Raw genomic sequence first — 17,813 nt, 5'->3', positions numbered from 1 at the left:
GAGTGGTAGTTATATACGGGAGGTGGTCGGCTGCGTTTTTTTTTTTTTTCTTTTAGCACATTCTGGCCAGCGCCTGCCCTGATCCTATAGGTCCCGCAGACTGAAACCGTAAAATCAATAAAAAATTTTGTCCTATTACGTCAGTCAATTACGGTTGACGGTTCTTTTGTAAATATTCTATACTTTGAGTGCAACAAAAAAAGCAGCGCTATTTATGTAAAGAAAAAAAAAGTTAACTGTGCCATTCTGGACTGGCTTCCCACGAAAAATTCAAGCATAGCAATTTAGATATTTTTCTTCAGGTAAGGTCAAAGTTTGAGACTTCAGGCATACCTACTGGTTTTGCATTTACCTCGTCAAGTAGTGCTTGTGCGCTGAAAAAAGGTGTTTGAACACCTGTACCCACATGCTGTGGATGCTAGGGAATTTTCCTTCTGGATGCCGATTGGACGGCGCTAAATCTTGCAAAGTTCGTCTTTAATTTTCAAGTCGGCTTTTTCGGAGTTTTGGGGCTCTGTTAGCCTGAGTTTCCTTCAAGATGGGAGCTAAAAGCAGACCGCGCTTAAAAAGGGATTTCATGCGAAAACCAACAATCCCAGAGCAGCTCTCTGACGCCAAATGCCACACGAGCCTTGGCAGCCACATAAGCAGAGGCTGAGCATAAACATTCTGTAGCTATCAGTCCATGTGCTGAATCACATTTTCACAGCTTGTAAAATTTGTATGAAGTGTCTTTCTCGAACGTCTGGGCGACGGTAGCGATGTAGTGGATGGAGGAAGATGCGGAAAAGAAGTCGAACACTGAACGCTTATTGATGTGCCAACAAGTCTAAATGCGGAGGTGGAAACTTCGCTCCCACTACTAAGCATAAAAAAAAAAAAAAGGAACACTTTGGGAATGCAGTCAGTCATCAAGTTGATTGAAACGCACAGCACAGTGCACATCAGAGAAGCACCGGCCGCATATAATTGAAAATTTGTTGTCCCGTTTCGATGCCAGTGTGTTTCAAATTGTCGATAGTTAATGAGTCCTGTTTTCCTGGCTATCATATTTAAATGTATGACAACAACGAAATATCGTCAGATATTGACATGGGAATATTTAAAGGAATGGTTCCACCTCCCGATTGGCCGCAAATTTTTCTCCTTAGTTTCCCTTTCGTTCGCGTTGAGTAGTTTTAAATGGTTGCGTTGCTTCTAAAGTATTGTTTAGAATAGATGGCATATAAATCAGGTCATTTTCAAGATTTCTTATCAGGTACAAATAAAAAAAGAAACACATATGCATAAAAAGTATCAGAAAATATTTGTGAGTTCATTACATAAACATTCATACACACACGCGAGTAGGTTTGTCCGTTATAGAGCTAGTGAGTTCTGGCCGGCGGAGCAAAGCATGCGAAATTTTAAGGCAGGCTGAGGTTTTCACAGGTAACCCTTGCGGTCAAGTGCCGCCGAATAACTAACTGCACGAGTGGTAAAAGCGCAAGCAGGGGGCCTACAGCAAAGCAACCGCGATAAGACTTTGCGTTATTAATGCGAAAGCATTAGCAGACTATGTTGACGCCGAAAGTGTCCTCAAAATGTATCGCCGGCAGTTGCTCCCCTCATGACGTCATCAGCAAGTGGCAACATATTTTTTATAACTTAATTTCTTAGAACTTGTCTGAGCATTGCATAGCTTCTGCGCTGCGATTTCAGTCTCGCTCTGTCTTCTTTCCGGCATGAAAGAGGACAAGACAGAAAGCCCTCGCGAATTCCCATTTTCCATACGTGCACCTGTTCCTCCGCGGTAGAGAAAAAAGTTATTACGTGTTCCTGCTAGTATCTTCCTCATCTAAAGCGCTTGCTTGTGGTTTTGAATTTAGAGGCTGCCCGTACTTTTATTTTATTTTTTTTTTGCGCTCCATAGTTTTTACGGGTGGGCACGCAGTAAGTTGTATGAGTAAGTATGTATGTATGAGTAAGTATGAGTAACGGGTGCGCAGAGCCGTTTACGAGCAGCCGTAACTCAGTTACCCCACCTGCCTCAAATTACGAATGATATACGCTTTACCGAGAGCAGGTATAGTTGCCTTGTCGTGTCGCCCGCAGGATTCCCTGCCCTGCGGACGCTAAACTAACGGTACGTGAGCCGAAGGATTACAAGGAAGAAAAAAAGTGAAAATGAAGCAATAGTGAGGGGACGATGTTAGTAAAGAGAACAAAGAGGGTAACGGCTCTGAACTCGGAATAGTGCCGTCAGGTTTGGCGACTTCGAAACCCTGAAATAAAGCGGATGCTATCATCACAATGCTGCTATATATACGTGGAAAGCCGCGGTCTGTCACGCTTAATAGTAGTCTAGCCGTTCCTAACTGGTTTGCGGAGCGGAGTACAAGCTATGTTTCTAATTTTGCAGCCAATACAGATCACTCATGCTATCTCGGGTTACAAGAGAATACGCTGCTGTACTACGCTACATTACGTGCGACAAGGTAGCGAACGTGTTTCTTAAGTGCGGACGTTTTTTCTTTTTTTCGTTTTTTTTTCTCAGCCTATTCAATAGGAAAGATAAGACATATAGGAAAGTCTACCCTGTCTTAGTGCATTGAGCAATGCCCCAGTCGTGTTTTCAGCAAGAAAGAATGTTATTTGTGGTATCCAGAATTGCTGCAGGCTTTTAGCATGCATGTACATCTGTCGTGCGTATATCCGAACAAGTATTACGCGTGTCATGAGGCCTTATACAGCCTATACAGGGGGTATAAAAGGCACGTTTATGGTTTCAGGAAGAAGGTAAAGAAGGTAAACGTTGCGAACGTCAAGGCGATCAACAGATGAAGGAAAGACATTCCTCCTGAGGGCTAGCGCTACCGGAAGACATGCGAGCTTCTGCTGCTAGTCAAATGGGAGACGCCTAACGTGAACAACTATGCAACATATATTGAGATTATGGCAATATATCACGATACCGCATGCCAAGATGCGCGATCAGCGTAAAATGAAAAGGAGATATCGCATCGTGCTCGAATGATCCACCATGTAGACGATGTGTTCTTTGCGTAGTTTACAATTTCGACAACTGCCGCCCAGAGAGTTGGCGGAGTTGCCATCAGTCTGCATCGCTTTTGCGGCTGAGGCGAATAGCGCCACCAGCGTTTCAGCCCCGGCCAGGGAGGCCCAGGGTAGAGGAAAGAGGGCTTGTGTCTGCTACATGCGCTGCCGAGGACAATGTCCTGAGCGGCCGAGCGCGTCGACGCGCAGAGTAGCGTGCTTTCTATCGCATCCACATCTTCGGCGGAGCGCGGATCGGCCTGCCCGCTCGCTACCTTACCTGTCCACAGAGCGTCGCGATAAGGGAGAACGAAAACGCGGTCGTCTGGGTGAGAGCGGCTGCGAGAGCGGAGAAGATGGGGTCGAAGCGGGGGCGAGTGCTGCGAGAAAGTGGACTGAGCGCGCGAAACGCCCGGGACGGGCTGGCACCACTTGGATACGCACAGGCGCCGCCGACAAGCGTGTACCACCTTGGCGCGTTTCCTTACCTGCGGCGGCCTGCGAGCAGCCGGCTTCGAACAGTTGCGCAGCAGTATCAAAGCGAGAAGCATTTGTGTTTCTTTCTCCGCACCTCTTTGGCTTCCTCTCTGGCCGTGAAGCCTATTCTACGTCCTTGATGCGTACTGGGCCTCCTCTGTATTCTCTGCGTTTTTATGCGCGCCAGCGAGCACTACTTTCCATTTTTCAATTTGTTACTGCGGTTTCAACTGATGCGATCCGTTTTCCTGGCCAGTAAATTGGTTTCGTCTTGCTTTTGTGGTGTGTTCCTGCCTTTCCTCTTTTCTAATTTTTTTTTTGTCAATAGGTCTCTTTTTTGTGTCTAAGATTAACTCTTCGAGGAAGCAAGCGGTAGAGAGTTGGCGAGGAACAGCAGTGTGGTTTTTTTGAAGCTGCCCTCGACAAAGATGTAATTTCGGTAGGGTTCGCGAGCCAGTGCCCGCGAGCCAGGGTCTGCGAGCTACTTGAACTCGAAGTTCAGATCAGGCTGCCTTGCGAGGTATATGAGGATTCCCTCAACCTTGCGCAGGCCTGGTGAAAGCTGAAACTTTTGCAACAGCATAATACTGGCAAAGAACGTGGGAAATGTGTGCCCGAGAGAATTTTAGCATACGTGTTCTGCACATACATTTTGTTTTCTTGCTCATTTATTGGGCTGCATACCAAACAACCTTTTTTTATTTTTACTGTGTAGATGATTTAGTTTAATTTATGGAGTTTAACGTCCCAATGCGACTCAGGCTACGAGGGATGCCGTAGTGGAGGGCTCCGGGTAATTTCGACCACCTGGCCGCGGTGTCATAAAAGCGGCCGCCGTCGGGATTCCATCCCGCGTCCTTCAGTTGTTTAGACGCTTCCAAACACTTTTGACTTTCTATGACATATATTAAACTTTTAGTTTATTGCTGCGTCTGAAAAACATTCCTTCTTGGTGACCACACTAGACGGACGCCCACAAAGAGTGGTAGCACTTCACCGGGCTCCCATTAAGCTTATCTGCTGGATCAGATTTTTTAGCGCCTTCAGAGTGAATCAGCACTTTGCTTGAAGCTCAAGTGCGTTCAGTGGAGTAATAGATATTCTGAAGTAACGATTTTCTTCGAGGACCGTTCTCGCGCACTACACGTCTCCAGTGCAACCAGGAAGTATGATCCATTCACTCCGAATTTGTAAACGTGGATCTTGTCAAAACGCTTCGTGTAACTTCTGCCTATTCGTCAGAGGGGCTTCAGCTATGCGTATGATGAGGGGAGACGCTTCTTCAGTTCCGCGAACTTTCAAATTAGCGAAATGATTGGGAGTCGTGGGATCCTCAGTATCGAGTCAGCACAAAACAACGTGGGATTTTGATGTCAGGCGTCCAAAAGAATTGCAGTTGTCAGCAAAATGCGCCTTGTAAAGCTTGATATCTTGATCTATGAAAGCAGGTAATTGAAACTGCGGAGCCGACAGTTTAATACAACAAAATACATGAACTCGCACAAAGTAGGACAGCCACTACGCTTAAGTTTAGTTGCCGGCAGCGTGCGCGTCAAAAGCTGTGTACTGCGACATTGTTGTTTTTTTAGCCTCAATGGACGCTGCAAGGGCAACCACAGTTTCGGAACTACATTTAAATCTTATTTCCCAAGCATATTTATCTCTGTGCTGAAGAAGACTAAATGGTGCAATGTTCTTGTTAGCATTCTTACCTGTGCAATGATGGGAACTTTTACCTGGTCTGCAGTTGTTTTCTTCGGGAGAATTCCATTTGTATTAAGCCTGCATCCAGCGTGGGTTCCCCTCACGCCAGGAAGTTTCCATAGCGCATTGAAAGCATTTCTTGCCGCATCTTGATTAGCTTGTTGTGGAGAAAGCTCGCAGTACCGTACGACAGTAAAGCTTGCCAGTACATACTCAAAACGGTCTATGGGCATCTCATATACACCAAATTTTGTAATTCAAGCGCCTAATTCAAGCGGACAATACGTCTACACATGCAGTCAGGCGTATCTCAGACTCCAAAGTTCTCGAATAAACTACGCTTCCGTTGTACTGCCAGAAACTGCAGTTGGTTCTGTTATTATGGCTTGAATACTGATAAAACATTTTGAGGTCTCCTTTTTTCGCTGTTGCTTAAGCACACTTTTCTGCAATATAGTTCGTTTTGACAGACGCCTGTTTTTTGGTATTGTTGATCATGCCAATGTGCGTATTGTTCCGACTATGAAGTGAAGTTGTGAAACAGCGCGTGTAGGGTACTGTTCCTGGCCTTGCAAGCCAACCCCCTCCCCCCCCCCCCCTTTCCCTCTATATTCCGGACAAAACTATGAATACTTTGGAACTTTCCTAGCTCTCCGTTGTTCTGGGCCCCCGGACTCTGCTTACCTTCTACGCAGCCTGCGAAAAGATATCTCTGAGGGTAGTGCCCAGATACTGTCGAGTATCATAGTCGACTCGGTATGTGGCCTGCATCTTTCACACCTTGCAACGATTAAACCTAGGCCGGTAAATCAGCAATAAGGTCCAATCTAATTTCTGGTGTTGGCTGCGTGGTCGTAGTAAGACTATGAAGCCTAACGAGAGAAAAACAGAAATAAAATGTGTATTTTAATTCACTTCTTTGTTAGTTTCTATTTGTAATAATCAGTTTATACATGACGTTTCATTCGAGGGACACTATGGTCCAATAGAAGTGCTATATCGACGGGTATCGAATTGGAACGGAGGGAGAGACTACTGCCATCGAAAACGGAGCTGCCTTTTCCAGCCGGAAAAACCTCCAGGCTCAACACATCCAGAAAAGCGAGAGAAGGACTTTAGACACTAAAGAATAATTGCGTGGAGCGGTCCTCAGTGTCCTTCAAATATGGAAAGTACTTGTAGTGAGTAGTGATTAAGTTCAACTTATGTACATTATTAAAGTGAATTTTTGGCCCTAAGATATCTGAGTATTTGAGCACCCCGGTGTCATCTAAGCTGGGCATCGAGCTGTGCTCTTGAGGGAGTTGAATCATGGCTTTTCAGCATGCAGGCATAGGTTAAAGCGCAAAAAGATGCACAGAGCCTCTATGGGTGGCCGTTTCAAGGAGAGATGAGAAGCTTTTCTTTCTCTTTTTTTTTTTTGTTTGCACTGCGAAAAGGCTGCGAGAAGAAAAAATATGAACGGATGAGGGGAATAGGGCCGGATATTTCTGTTTATCTTAAATATGTTCAACGGGTCGGGTCATGCTGCACAAGCAGCGCTTGTACAGCTTAATGGCGCACGTCAGGCATATCTTATCAGCGTCGTTTTTTAATGGAAACTTTCCTCGAAATTCGTGAGACTTGGTTCGCCGCATATATAAGAATTCATTCACTCATTCCTTCATTCATACTGCACCACTCTGGGGGAAGTAATATAACAATGCCAAAGTCGATTTCATGCCATCGGCGATGATGTCGAAATGGTGTATGATTTCAACAACAACAACAACAACAACAACAACAAAAGAAGACTATGCGCAAGACACATCACAGAAGGAAGACAACCGAAGCATGCGCATCTCGTCTCTGTAGCGTATAAGGAGACGCCAACGTGAACGCCACCACGATACCAACGCGTGACGCTTTACGAATAAAGCTAGTGGGAATTAAAAGGCACGCACAATATTTTTGTTTTGTTTTTTTTTTCCTCATAAATCCCATATACGAGGTTTATTTATTTTTGAAAAAAAAAAGTTCATTTTGTAAAAGTTTAGTAAAAAGTTAGTAGTAATAAGGTGTATTTTATATAATATGGCACAACTGAAAAGAGCTCGTAATAGACGGAAAACAAAAATTGTTTTTACGCTGTCGTAGATGCACTTACAGACTACAAAAAAACATTCCAGAGTTTTGCAAGGCAAAACAACCATGCCGTTGCATAGGATCAGCTGATATGGCGCCAGGCTTTTATTAATTTCGCGCTTCTATGGCCGTAGTGTAGCGCAGTTGGTTGCGATCGATATTTGTTGATGTTCCCTCATTCGCGAAAAAATTTGCAAACTACGACGGGTATGCGAGCTGAACACCGCCAGACGAAAGCGTTGTGCGCGAAGCCCAGCCGTTTTGTTTAAATTGATTGTACGTTTTCTGGTTCAGTCCTAATTCTTGAACAGCTGCAGTTAGTTGACAACGGCCAATGGCCGATTTTGTCGTAGCAAACATTCTTTTTCGAGACGTTGATGAAACTGAACGTACGTTTAATCCAGTAAGGACGACGGGTGAACTCTGAAGCGAGATTCCCTGTTACAAAGTGCACCTCCGCACCTATAATACCTGCATACATACATACATACATACATACATACATACATACATACATACATACATACATACATACATACATACATACATACATACATACATACATACATACATACATACATACATACATACATACATACATACATACATACATACATACATACATACATACATACATACACACACACACACACACACACACACACACACACACACACACACACACACACACACACACACACACACACACACACACACACACACACACACACACACACACACACACACACACACACACACACACACACACACACACACATATATATATATATATATATATATATATATATATATATATATATATATATATATATATATATATATATAACACAGGACGTTCCAGGTAACACAGGATGTTCCACGTCCGCCGCTATGGTTGAGGGCAGCGCTGGTCAACACTCTCAAGCTTCGTATACAGACAACATTAATACCCGAGAAAGTAGCAGGGGGGACAGTGGCCCATGTAGCTCAGTTGGAAGAGCACTGGGCGCGATATTCGGAGGTCGTGGGTTCGGTCCCCACCATCGGCACGTTGTTTTTTCTTCTACTTTGTGTTCAATTATCTTTCCCCTAAGCAGATTGCATTACTCATTTCTGTGATTATCCAAGTAAAAATTAAAAAAAAAGACATAAAACATAATCCCCAATGCCTTCCTTGGCCTCGCCGACTGTTGGCTTCTTTCCTTCACATATATATATATATATATATATATATATATATATATATATATATAAACGGTGAAGCGAAGCTTACTGAAACCAACGGCTCATTTTCCGTCATGCAGCGCTTCTCGGAGTATTTTTGCATTGCGCCCAATTAGTTATTAACAAATTGCCAAAAATCTTTATTACTCATTTTGAAGCCAAGCAGGTGTCATCAAGTTGTGGAGGATGTTCGGAAATAACGTATTCAGTTTTTTCTACCTACGTGCCCATGACTTGGCCCTTTTTTTAAAATTATTTTTAGCGTAGGCTACACTGGCTGAGGTTAAGCAGTTGCACGTAACTCTTGGAGAGCCGTGCTATGCAATGCGCGAGGAGCAGTGACGTCACACGGCATGCAGCTGGTTCGCCGGAGCCGCGCGCGCGCATCGCCTGTCTGCGCAGTCCAGAGGAGTGACGTTTTAACTGCGGCAGACGCACTGGCGCCGGCGCGTGCCCAGCTGTGCACCTTCGTTGCGTAGTAGCTAAGGCTGATGCTGCGCTGGAGCCGCTTGATAGCACCGTGCATGCGCAGAGGTATCAGTGGGGGTGTATGTATGTATATATATATATATATATATATATATATATATATATATATATATATATATATATATATATATATATTGTTACGTTGAAATAGGAAAGGGGGTGTTTATTTACAGTGCTGTGGCAGCGGGACAAGGTGAAGCCTACTAGCCCCCAGAAAACCAATGCTTCTTCCTCTTCTTCTGACACACCATCGCAATCCATTATCGTTGTCAGTAGCGTGACATTTCCCCCCTACTCAGCCGAAACCCTCTGGGCGTGGTCGTCAGTCATGCGAGGCTGACTTGGCTTCAAGCGGGCAACATGACATAGTTCGGTTTTGGCAGACCGACGACCCGATGCTGTCAGGCGGGCTATTGCATAAGTTAAATCACTGATACGCTTGACAACCACATATGGGCCGTCATAGTGGGCCAAGAGTTTTTGATGTAGGCCGCGGCGCCGAATTGGACGCCACAGCCAGACTAAATCGCCTATAGAGTACGTGACACGCCGGTGACTGGCATCGTATCGTACTTTAGAACGTTCTTGTGAAGCACCAGACCGTAAGCTTCTTCGGCGAGACAGAAGGTCTCGGCCAGGCAGGAATCTTCACAGCTTGAGAAGGGCAGGATAGTATCCAGGGGGTAGCGTGGCGGTCTGGCATACAGCACGAAGAATGGACTGTACCCAGTCATCTCATGCGTGGCGGTAATAAACGCATACGTGATGAAGGGTAGTATGGTGTCCCAGTTCTTATGCCCTGCATCCACATACATGACTAGCATGTTGATAAGCGTTCTGTTGACGCGCTCAGTCAAGCCATTTGTCTGGGGATGGTATGGCGTCGAGTGTCGGAAAGTTACGGCACATAAACGCATGAGCTCTTCAACAACATCAGCAGTGAATTGTCGGCCTCGGTCAGTGATGACAATTCGTGGCGGCCCGTGTCGTAAGATGACTGAGTGCAGCAAGAAAAGCGACACCTGATGCGCCGTAGCAGATGGAAGAGCGGCGGTTTCACAGTAACGTGTGAGGCAGTCCACGCAGATTACAATCCAGCGATTTCCATCCAAGAACTTCGGAAACGGACCTACGAGGTCAATGCCTACTTGATCAAATGCAGCTGTCGGGGTCTTCATAGGGTGCAGCAAGCCAGATGGAGTTGCAGTTGGACGTTTGTGGCGTTGACATTGCTTGCAACTGGCAACGTATTGTTCAGTCGTCGAGCGCATTCTGGGCCAGTAAAATCTTCCTTGAGCACGAAGGAGTGTTCGAAACAATCCCAAATGCCCAGAAGTTGGATCATCATGCATGATACACAATACATCCGTGCAAAGCGTCTTGGGAACTACGAGTAGGTATCGCTGTCCCACAGGCGAATAACTCTTTTTCCATAGGAGACCATCACGCACACAAAAACGGCTTGTAGCTGCGCTGACTTGGGCGGCGGTAAAGACAGGCTGCAGACTGATATCCCTTTGATGTTCCGTTTTAAAAGCATTCGTGTCGGAGAACGCTGGCTCGAGGGTCGATATATAATTGTCGAAATCGTCGCTGTCAGATCCGGTCGTGGCCATTGGCATCCTAGAAAGACAATCTGCGTCTGCATGAAGCCTCCCGCTTTTGTACACCACGGTAAAGTCATATTCGTGTAACCGGAGGGCCCAGCGTGCGAGGCGACCACATGGGTCTCGAAGGTTCCGCAGCCAACAGAGTGAATAATGGTCAGTTACAATAGTAACCGACCGTCGGTACAAATATGAACGGAAACGCTGCACAGCGAAAACTACAGCTAGGCATTCCTGTTCGGTGACTGCGTAGTTTCGCTCCGGTTTGCTCAGGGTACGACTTGCGTACGCGATAACATACTCTCGTTCATCGTGTCGTTGGACAAGGACTGCCCCGAGACCGATTCCACTAGCGTCCGTGTGAACTTCTGTCACTGCAGCAAGATCGAAGTGACGTAGGATGGGTTTCGATAATACAAGAAACTTCAGTTGACGGAATGATGCATCGCAGTCTGGTGTCCAGTAAAAAGCAGAGTTTTTGTTGAGAAGGCACGTCAATGGGTAAGCAACGTCAGCAAAGCGATGCATAAAGCGTCTAAAATGCGAACACAATCCTAGAAAACTGCGCAACTCCTTCACTGTCTGGGGGGTTTAAAAGACTCAACAGCGGCAGTTTTCTGAGGATCCGGCATTACACCATCACCATTGACAAGGTGTCCTAGCACCAGCGCTTGGCGCTCTCCAAAGCGGCACTTTTTCGAGTTTAGAATTAGGGCGGCGTTGTGCAGACAATTCAAGACGCGTACTCGACGGTCATTGTGTTCTTGGAAGGACTTCCTAAATATGACAGTATCGTCCAGATAGCAAAGACAAATGTCCCATTTTAAGCCGCGCAAAACTGTGTCCATAAAGCGTTCAAATGTGGCTGGCGCATTGCACAGTCCGAATGGCATAACATTAAACTCATAAAGGCCACCTGGCATTACAAAGACTGTTTTTTTTTTCTTATCCGGAGGGTCCATTGGAATTTGCCAGTAGCCTCATCTGAGATTGACAAGAAAAATAGGACGCACCAGAGAGGCAATCGAGGGCGTCGTCTATGCGAGGAAGAGGATAGACATCATTTTTCGTAACAGAATTTAGACGCCGGTAATCGACGCAAAATCGCCACGAACCGCCTTTCTTGCGTACGAGAATGACAGGGGCCGCCCAAGGGCTAGATGACTCCTGTATCACCTTCTTCCGTAGCATGTCCTCCACTTGCTCATGTATGACTTTGCGCTCAGATGGGGACACGCGATATGGCTTTAGACGGATGGGGCGAGCCGAACCAGTGTCGATGGTATGATGGGTCCGAGGTACAGGGCGAGAGGTTGGTCCATCTGTTTGAGAAAAGTCAAACATAGGCGAAAAGGGTAGAAGAATATCCACAAGAGTACGGCGTTGAGGTGAGCTGAGATCGGCGCTGATCATGTGGAAGATCGAAGTTTCATCAGCAGTCGAAGGTACGGTGGCACTTGTAGCATCTGTGACCAAAGCAACGAACGACGCAGGGCGCATCGGGTCCACAGAAGGAAAGCTTCAATCCGGTTGGTAAAACTGCGGGCTCAGACGATGGATTGATTGTCCATAACGAGGTACTACCGTGATGCACGGATATCATACAATGAGGAATAACAACATTTTTCTGCAGGCATGCTGAGTAAACTGGATGCACCACGGCCTGAAATGAAACCTGGTCAAAAAGTGGAGCGGACACTGGGACGAACATGGCAGACAAAGGTGGAACTACTGTGTCTCGGTAATACTAAAAACTGTTTCTTCATTACGGCCGCTTTCAAAGAGAGTCGGCAGATGCGAGCCGTCAGAATGAACCTCTTGACTTCGGCAGTCCACGGTAGCGCCACAAAACTTCAAAAAGTCCATTCCTAAAATGGTGTCATGCGTAGAGTGGGGTAAGACGATGAATTCGGCTTGAAACATTGCGCCACCCACAGACACTTACGCACTTCACCCACCCAGAGGCCGGAACGCCTCTCCACTCACACCACAAAATGTTGAAGCACGGTCATATTCAAACATAACTTTGCGTCCCAACAAGCGCCTAAACTGATTACTCATCACAGACACAGTCGCACCCGTATCCACCAACGCTAACGTACATACACCAACAATGAACACACGAATCTTGTTCTTGAGCATTATAGTTGGAGGGATGTTGGCACACAGCACATTTCCAGCCGCCTCACCCCGATTGGTCGCGCTGGTTAGTTTACCTGCCGAGGTGACATGGAACGCAGCCGCGGTGATGGAGAACGACGCGCACGGAAGGCGGGTGGAGGAGTAACACTTCTGTCAGATGCAGGGAAATAGTCGCGGAGATACTCGTTATGGATGTCGCGGTAATACCTACGCGGAGTATTTGATTGCTGAAACACGGGGTTGTATTGCCGATTTTGGGGTGCTGTTGGAGGCGCCGGGCGGTTATAGCGGGGCGGGAACCTACTGCGGCAGTACCTGGCGATGTGGCCTAGCTTCGACGCCGCAGCGGTAGCATATCGGTGCGGAAGGTAGAAAATGCTGTTGTGAATAAGAACCAGCTACAGCAGGGCGCATCGTAAGTCTGACTGAATGCTCATACTGCTCAGGAATCCTGGCAGATCGAATTGAAGATCTAGGTGCACTTGAGGCGATGTCATACCTTTGGGCGTCAAGCATCGACGCCTTCAGGTTGCAAAATGCATAGGCGGGTAGTCAATAGAAGCTGCAACTTCAGGAGCTTGGCAGAAAGGCTGCACTGCAATCGCTTGCGGAGGTGAAGCCGGCCGTTTAGATACCCTTTGGACAGAGACCTCAGCAGATTCGTGCAGGGGAAGTGGGTTGAGCCGTAGAAGTTCTTCCCGCACGATTTGCCGGATAGTCGACGGAAGATCTAGTTGGGCATGGTCATCAAGGCTGGCCACGGTAGGCGCGTTGGCCAGTCACCCAAACTTCCGTGCAATACGACGTGTTTTCAGAGCTTGAAAAGCGCGGATGTGTCTAATGACATCGGAGACAGTGTCAAGGGTGTCTTTGGCGATAAAAAAGGTGTACACGTCAGCCGCGATACCCTTCAAAATGTGGCCGACTCTCTCTTCCTCGGGCATGTTGGAATTGACACATCTGCATATTCTGAGGATTTCTTCTGTATACGTGGTACACGTTTCATCGGGCAATTGAGCTCTTTGAGCAAGGGTCTGCTCAGCCCTCTTTTTGCCCGGAACCGAGTCGCCAAAACGCTGTTTTATCTCGGTGCCAAACCGTTCGCAAGTCATCAAGTTGTCTTCGTTATTCTCAAACCAGGTCATCGCCGTTTGAGTTAAAAAGAAAACGACATTTGTTAGAATGGTGACAGGGTCCCACCGGTTGTACCAACTTACTCGTTGATAATGAAGCAGCCACTTCTCAACGTCCTCACCTTCATCTCCTGCAAACGGTCGTGGTTCCCGGTAAGGCTGGGACGGAGTAGGGCTGGAGGGGGCAGGCCTGTCACCAGCCTGGCTTGCAGCGTCGCGGCTTGCACGGCTAGAGTCGGTGTGGTTCATGATAGTCGGGAGCGGTGGCAGTCCAGCAAGGTGGCGGCTACGTCGAAACTCCAGTTGGTCTAGCTGCGCCGTAGGTAGGGATCGAACGGAGCACCTTCCACCAAGTTGTTACGGTAAAATAAGAAAGGGGGTGTTTATTTACAGTGTTGTTGCAGCGGGAGAAGGTGAAGCCTACTAGCCCCCAGAAACCAACACTTCTTCCTCTCCTTCTGACACCATCATAATCCTTCATCGACGTCAGTAGCGTGACAATATATATATATATATATATATATATATATATATATATATATATATATATATATATATATATATATATATATATATATATATATATATATATATATATATATATATTGGTTTGGTTTGGTTTTGGGGTTTAACGTCCCAAAGCAACTCAGGCTATGAAAGACGCCGTAGTGGAGGACTCCGGAAATTTCGACCACCTGGGGTTCTCTAACGGGCATTGACATCGCACAGCACATGGGTGCCTAGCTTTTCGCCCCCATTGAAAAGCGGCCGCCGAGGCCGGGATTCGATCCCGCATCCTTGGGCACAGTAGTCGAGCGCCGTAACCACTGTCCGTAACAACTGGCGGGGGCTAGGCGATATATATATATATATATATATATATATATATATATATATATATATATATATATATATATATATATATATATATATATATAGTGAAGCGTTTGCCAATGTGGTAAAGCCATGGAGAAGGAGAACGAAATTGCTGCTCAGCAGTCTCTGGCAATTGGCGGTTGAGCGTACGAAGAAAGAACATAAGAAGGCTAAACGTGCGGGGAAAGCTAAGAATAACCAGCCGAACCTTAGCTAACGCTACGTATATCCTGGCATAGCCGAGCTAAGCCACTGTTATATTTTTTTTTTTTGAAAGGGGGGGGGGGGGGGGGGGGGGGGGGGGTATTTCAAGAAAGAACGCGAAATATAAAAAAAAAATGTCATGGGACTGCGCCCGCGCGTTCAATATTGCAGGGCTCCCAGCAACGTTTGTAGGAGGATCGAACGAAGCGTACGCAGTGACCGTGCCCAAGTGAGCGACCCGCACTCATATTATGAGCTGCACCGTGACCCAAATAGAAGAAGCCAAGCCTGCCGTGAATTTCTTCTTTTTCTTCCTATTGTGTTTCCTCAATGTAATAACACTCCGTCCGGTATTGGTGTCGGTGGCCTGCCCATTGCTTATTGCTGATCGTGGCTCGAGTTTTCTGTGCTCCGGCAGAATGGGCTTACGAAATTTCGAGGCTATATGGTGATAGTGGTGTCCGTCGGCCGCTCACTTTGAGACGGGTAGCATCCACGCTTCGTTAATTCAAAACGCGCTTGACAGCGCTAAACCGCAGTCACGTGGTATTTTTTTTTTCGTATTTCGCGGGCTTTCTTTAAATGCTGGAAAAAACGATCACGTAGGAGGTAGGTTAATAGAAAAAATGTGTCGGTTATATCTTAACCCCCTCTACAACTTACCGAAGTGCACTTAATCCCTAAACTAAATATTTTACATAATTATTCTTAGTTACTTAGCCAATTGAGCGAAATATAAAAATACTCCGAGCAGCACTACATGACAACAAACAATATGTAGTTGGTCTCAACCAGCTACAAGCTCGCTCTTTTAATAATTGGTTCAGGTTACGTGCAACACCGTGGAACACCATCTTCATTTATATATATATATATATATATATATATATATATATATATATATATATATATATATATATATATATATATATATATATATATATATATATATATATATATATATATATATTGTTACGTCAACTTAACTAACGTTGATGAGGGCCCCGATTTCACAACACTCAGCGTCGTCGTCTTCTCCGAGTCTGTTGCATTCTTCATCCTCATCACGAACAGCGAATACAGCTAAGTAACAATATATATCTGAAGATGGCTACGGCGAACAACACTTTAATGCTGATGTTTCGGCCGGGGACCGGCCTTCGTTGGAATGAACAAATCTGAAGTTAGAAAGAGGCTTTTAAGCCAGCAAATATCAAGAGATATGGCTCGTAATACAGCATATTTTTCAAAAGCGCTAAAACAACATAGACGGAGAAGAAACAAACGGGGATCGCGTGCTCCAAACGCCAAATGAAGCTCGAAAGCCCAGGGCTACAAAAAAAAACAGCAACAACAAGAAACCAACTCAGACTTGAGTAAATGCTGGTGGCCGGACGCGTTCATTGCCATGTTCTTCGGCTCACTGCCTTTTACACCTTACTTGCGACAGTCACTGACGCATATCTCTTCGACACCGAAAAATGCTGAACCCCGTTCAGGGCAGCGTTATATATATATATATAAAAAAAAGAGGACTCGTTAGCTGACCGGTCATCTAGGGCGCTGGAATTGCTGTCCTATCACGTGTTTTTTTTTTTTTTCTCGGTCTTTCTTCGAAGGCAAACACATAAAGCTAGGGAAATTGTAGCTTGAAGGAAAGAACATAGCCGTTTTTTGAGGCCAGCTACAACGTTTGCATTGACACTTTCTCACTCAAGGCAATAGAATAAAAGGTATAATTTTTCTTTAGTATTAGTGCACGTTAGCGAACAAATAATACTGCAAACTAGGATAGCCGACTCTCAACAGCTCTCCGAATGCATTGAGCTAGGGCGCACCGGATTTTGGAAAACCGTGGTTACATTTAGCTGATATATATATATACCGGGTGTCCCAACTAACTTGAACCAAGGGATACAAAATAATACATTTGAGGTAGGTCAGTGAAACCAATTGCATTCAACTGCCAGCCTCATTGCGCACTACAGGCGATTTTTTGTTTGGCAATTACTTAATTAGCTAATTATGTTAATTTTTTTTATTGAATAAATATCGACTTTAGACCAAACATGTGAATTGGAAACTTGTAGAGCACCTTCAGAAACCCCCATTCCATTAATTGCGATAAAGAAAGTCCCACGTGTATCTTTTTTTCTGGGCTCAAAAGAAAGCCCGCGAAATACAAATAATACCACGTGACTAGTGCATTTGTGCGCCGCGATTGTGGTGCTCTCAGTCGTGGTTTGAGAGAACGAAATTAGCTGCGGCCGTGTCTCCTTTGCCCCGTTAAAGCGGCAGGCCGATATGCCTGCGATGGCTTCTTCGCCCTCGTCCGACAGCCGGCCCACGTGATGGTGCAAGTAGCACCGAGAGCGGCGAGCCGACACCACCGGGATTCTAACAAACACTCCTTCTCTCCCATCAGCGAACTTTACGGCAAACGGATGAGCGATAAGGTATCAGCCACTGAATCTGCGCATACAGGCTTGGGTAAAGGGGCGAGATGACATCTGATTTGACTAAAATTAGCGCTGCACCTTCATTTGCCGGTTCTTTATCGTGATCCGCCTGTCGTGATGTAGGCTGCTGCGGTGCACAGGCCTGGCCAAGATCGCGGTGACGACGGGCGAGCTCGAGCTCGCTCCAACCATCGCCAACATTTCTGCCTGCCGCTGCAACGGGACCATCGGGTCACGGCCGCAGCTGATTTCGTTCGCTCAAACCACGACTGAGAGCACCACGATCGCTGCGCTCAAATGCGCTAGTCACGTGGTATTATTTGTATTTCGCGGGCTTT

This window comes from Amblyomma maculatum, chromosome 1 (genome assembly GCF_055883805.1).
Source record: "Amblyomma maculatum isolate TAMU_Amacu chromosome 1, ASM5588380v1, whole genome shotgun sequence".
In the NCBI taxonomy this organism is placed as follows: domain Eukaryota; kingdom Metazoa; phylum Arthropoda; class Arachnida; order Ixodida; family Ixodidae; genus Amblyomma; species Amblyomma maculatum.
Note: the sequence above shows the minus strand (reverse complement) of the source record.